Genomic DNA, 5371 nt, shown 5'->3' with positions numbered 1-5371 from the left:
TCACTTCCGCCGCGCGTTTTCAAAATAAAACTCCGCTATTTAAATACAACGCCAACTAATGAACTAAAGCTGTCAAATAGGCGAGATGTAAAGGAGTAAAAGTACATACAAAATACAAAACGTAAAGTAGAAGTATTACAGTTGCATGAAGCCAGAGTCCACCACCAGGCTACGACAGGTAGTGTTTACAACAGGTACAGGAGTCAGCTGGTCCAAGCAGATCAAAGCATGTGAATGCAACACAATCAATACAGAACGAGTAAAAAAAACTATTTTTTAAAACATACTCAAACAGCTGGAGGTCTCACAACTATTTAAATCTTTTAGGAAAAGTACCAATACAACAATACGACATTACAAGTAAAAAAATACTGCATTTCAACTCCTATCAGCTAAAAAAAAGTAGTGTGGCGTTAGGCTATTAAAAGTAAAAGTAGTCCACTTGTTTAAGCATTTTAAGCAAGTGTTTGCATTTTTGGTAAATGATTTGCTTCCTTGCAGAGAGTTAGATTGATACCGTTCTTCCATTTTAATGTGAAGATTTAGCCTAGCTTAGCATAATGACTGAAAACAGGGGGAATACCTAGCGTGGCTCTGGCCAACCTGATAAAAGCACCACTAATTGACGCATAATATCTTGTTTGTTTAATTTGTAGTAAACAGACATTTCTGAGTAATATTAACACTCATGTTCCTGATTATTAGAGCCTCGGAGGTGTAACTGTTTACAAGAAGCTTAGTACTCATACTGTGAAGCGTTATTGTTGTTTTTATATTTTGGATTAAATAAAACACAAAGTAGTCACGGTCAAAATTGACTATATTTGCATATTCATATATTTATATATGTTTTGTTTAAATGAGGGCTTAATGTAGCTTTAAAAATCCTTTAAGAATTAAAACGTGTTTCAGTTGAAACCTTTCTCTCTCTTTGTGTCTGCATGTACAGTAGGTTACACTATAGTTCATGCAATTGAGTTGAATGAAAATATGTTTCTGGTGCACTTAACCTGACACAGCTTCCTCTTCCTTTCCTCGTATGTTCACCACAAACCTTCCTCATCAGCAAAGCTTTATATCAGTGGAAGGTCATACATAATACTCAGTACTTCTGCTATAGTAGTTTAGTCGCACGTGTACACAAGAACACACACAAAAAACCTGAACATGAACCGTTAAACAGCTTAATTAGATATTCACCAAATATATTGTGTGCACATTAATGAAGAAAAGTCAAAGTATGTTCCTGTTGTTACTGCTGGTTTATACTAAAATAATGATCATGCACATGTTTTGATAATTCATTAATATTTCGAGAGAGAACAAAATAAAAGCCAGAGACACTTGACCTTTTCTTCCACATAAAACAGTGAACTTTTTATCTCTTTTTTTAAATCCTCTGTTTAAATAATGGGCGTTCATTTAAAAAAATAACAAAATAAAAACATTTCTAAAGGAAGTCACTGATTTTATAGTTTTTCATGTTTTACAGCAACATAGTCACTCCGGTAGCATCAACATTATGTTTTGTATGAGGCAGAACAGTTAGAAAATCCCCTTGCTGAGACTTGAAACTTGTTAGAGATTAAAAAGATAATAAACTAATAGTGAAAACATTTTTGTTGAGCGATAATCAAATGAAAAGCCTGCACGGTTTTATCATGCATAAAGGTTAAAATGGACAGAACCACTGGCTGCTCGGATAGTTGGAAAAACATAAATTCCACGATAGAATCCTGCAGAAAAGAGTCGGAATATATTATAAAGCATAAAAAGATAATGGTAAATATCATCAGTTATGTCCCGTATATATATATTTTTGGTTAAACATGCAGAACACGGGTGCGTTACTCCACTGCAAATGTGTATTCATGAATAAATAGATAACTAATGTTTATAGTGATATGCACCACAAAAGTAAGATATAAACTAAAGGGACACACGCCTGAGTTTGCCTCTGCATTTTAACCTAATCTTAAGGCCCCCGCATTTAGAGATATGATATTTATCTGTATATGTATATGTATTAACAGGCGCACCACCATGCAAAATGCAATCGGTGAATCTGTCATTAATTCCTGAGGAGTTACTGTTTCTGCAAAGGAACCTTTTAATTGTTTAATGTTGTGCACGTGTAAAACAAACGTCTCTCTCGCAGATGAAATATGATTGATATTGTTTTGTGTTATCATAAAACATGTGAGCAATGACATTTTAACACCAATCTATGAACATTATCTTGACGGAGTGTTATCGTACATGACAGAAAGTCTGATTACCTCAAGTGCTAGATTGCTTCATGAAAATGCTATTTAGTATCAATTAATATTACTTTAATCTACTATAATCAACCTGTCAACGTGTTCATGTGAATTAGTGAGTAAAGAAAACTTTTTATGACTAAATGTCCTTTGTTAATATCATAAACAAGCACAATTGGGTTATTAATTATTGTCAAAGTATAAAACTCTCAAGTAATGTTGTTTGGTCAGAGCTGGATGAAGCTACTTAATTTGACGTTTTTCTCTGCATGAATTTAAATAACTCAATCAATAACTTTGAGGAATATGGTGCTGCCAGACCTAAAAATAGATTTAAACTGTGTTGACGTTTGACCAATAAGTCTGGCCTATTGTTCTTTTTTATCCTTTAAACTTGCTAATACGATCACAAATAATACATTTAATAATACATTTATTTATATAGCACCTTTAAAAACATGGTTTACAAAGTGCTCTACATAGAAGCAAGGTAAAAACATAAAATCAATACAAGTAAACATTTCAGAAAATACATGAGGCAAAGGAGACAATACCATATAGGCAATGAACACAATAGAGGAATAGAAAATTACAAATACAAAATAAAGCAGAACAGACAAACTAAAATAGGGGAATCAAAGAACTGCATGAAAGGACGAATGACACCATGCATGACAAATGACAAATGACAAATGACACCATGCAGTGTCTTGTCATCGCATGAATGTCCCTCCCTTCCCCCATGGAGGTTTTTTCTCTACTTGTCATCAATAAGCATCCATTCCAGCTTCTAACCCGTCTGATAGAAGCTCAGCACAGTTAAATATACTGAAGTCTCCATCTGACAGCAGAGAGTTGTTCCTGTTTGCAGACAACAGAGATGCAAGTTTGACCTGAATCTCCGCCGGCTTCAAACCACTCGCTGTGCACAGCAGCAGCAGACGGAGCTCAGTCACATCCGCCTCTCAGCCTTTTACTCAATACCACAAAACTACACAGGCGTGTGTGTGTGTGTGTGTGTGACAAAGAGTATATTTGTTAAGTATTGCAGGTGTTAGTGGTTGCATATCATAAGCACATGTGTGTGAAAGTTGTGTCAGGAAACGCTCAAACTTGGAGCACCTTGGTGACCAAATGACTGCAGCTTCATTGGCTCATGACTGCAACGTTTTTGGTTTGATTAAAAACATTTGATGCATGTCGCCCCCCCCGCTTCCCCCTCGCTGTTTCCTGTCTTGTGAGCTGTCCAGTGAACAAAAAAAAATCAAAAATAGGAAAAAGATAAGAGGAAATACTCAAATACTCAAAACCAACAGGCCATTACAATTTGCAAACATTCATCAGAGGTGGAAAGCCCATTTACTCAAGTACTGAAGTACCTTTTGTTGGTACTTTATTATTGCTTACATTTTGGAGGCAAATATTGTATTTTTCACTTTTCCCAATGATTGCAAGACTTGAATGTGTGTGTGTCTAATGTAAGAAACAGTGTGTACTGTTTTGAAAGTGTGGAATACAGAATTGCAAAAGTGGGACATTGTGTTTGTACTTTTAGTGCCTTTATCAAAGTCATAGTGTCAAAGATTAAGGAATTTCTGATTTTCTCTAAGCATTCACTTTTTAGTGTGAAATCCATTGCAAAGAAAACTGTAATGTGCATCATACAAAACACTAAAGTTTATGTTGACTTAATAAGGTCAACATAAACTGGGTGACAGTTCAACTTCACTGCCACTAGATGGAGCTCTTAATGAGCAAATGAGCCTCAGCTCGAGGAGCGAAGCATTGGGTTCATTATCTAATACAGGATTGTGCACAGTTTAATAATGTTATTAATAATCAATAGAAATACATTTATAGATTCATATTTCTGCTGCTAGTAACAATTGATAATACTCTTTCTGCACAACTATTGCTGCAGGTGTTGGCCTCCTACTTTCTCCTGTTTTGTTGATATCCAGCTATCACCAGGATGTATTTTATGAGTTTTTGTTAACACACAGGAGTTATTTTGTACAAGTAATAGTCTTGCATTCAAAATGTTTATTAATGTATTTTTTATATATTTCTTACAGTTTCAACAAATAGAGTAGACAAGTCAGGGAAAGCATATCAAAAGGCAGAAACAACAAAATCACCATTGCTGCACACATACTTCAAAATTGGAAGCACTTTGTATGTTGCTTTAGTATTTAGTTGTTGCCACTTTATACTTCTCATTCAATATTGTACTTTTTACTCCCCTACATTTATTTGACACCTTTATTTACTAGTTACTTTACACATACATGAAAATATATTAAACTGCCCAACAGAAACACAATGTATTTCTCATATTTTTCCATATTCTCTACAATTTAATTGTTTTATATTTCAAATGATGTCTTGTGACTTTTGCACAGTATGTACTGGCATGCATCAATACACTGAGAACAAATCTTTTCATGTGCAAATCTACTTGAGAACAAAACTGTTTCTGATTCTGGATTGCAAAGGTTTACAGTATTTTACATGCATGTATGGTAGTATTTTATTTGTTATGTTATAATACGCTACTGTATACGACTTTATACAATACTGTATATGATTATTATTCAGTGTAGTGGATTGCTGGCAATCCAAATGTCGTTGTGTGTAACAATGACAACAAAGCATCTTTATCTCATCAGTGGAAAAAAGTTGAAAAAGTATCATTGTACTTGAGAAAAGGATACTTATTTACATTACATTACATTACATGTCATTTAGCTGACGCTTTTATCCAAAGCGACTTACAATAAGTGCATTAAACCGTGAGTCCAAACTCAGAACAACAAGAATCAAGCAAGTACAATTTCTTCAATAAAGTTAAACTACAAAGTACTATCCGTAAGTGCCATTTAAGTGCTACTTTGTAGTACTTATTTATGTACTTCATATTCTATTCACATTCCACCCGATTTGACATTTTAATGCGGAACCTGACTAGGACTCCACAAGGACGTCGGTGACACAAGGGTCCCCAGTCTGTGCATTTGTCTCTGTGCGTGCGTGTGCGCGCGCGTGTGTGTGTGTGCGTGTGTGATGAGATTAGTCCCGCCTCCCTCGCGGGACCGTCGCGGTGACGTCAC

Source organism: Cyclopterus lumpus, chromosome 8 (genome assembly GCF_009769545.1).
Source record: "Cyclopterus lumpus isolate fCycLum1 chromosome 8, fCycLum1.pri, whole genome shotgun sequence".
In the NCBI taxonomy this organism is placed as follows: domain Eukaryota; kingdom Metazoa; phylum Chordata; class Actinopteri; order Perciformes; family Cyclopteridae; genus Cyclopterus; species Cyclopterus lumpus.
The sequence above is the reverse complement of the archived record's forward strand: the minus strand, read 5'-3'. Positions refer to the sequence as shown.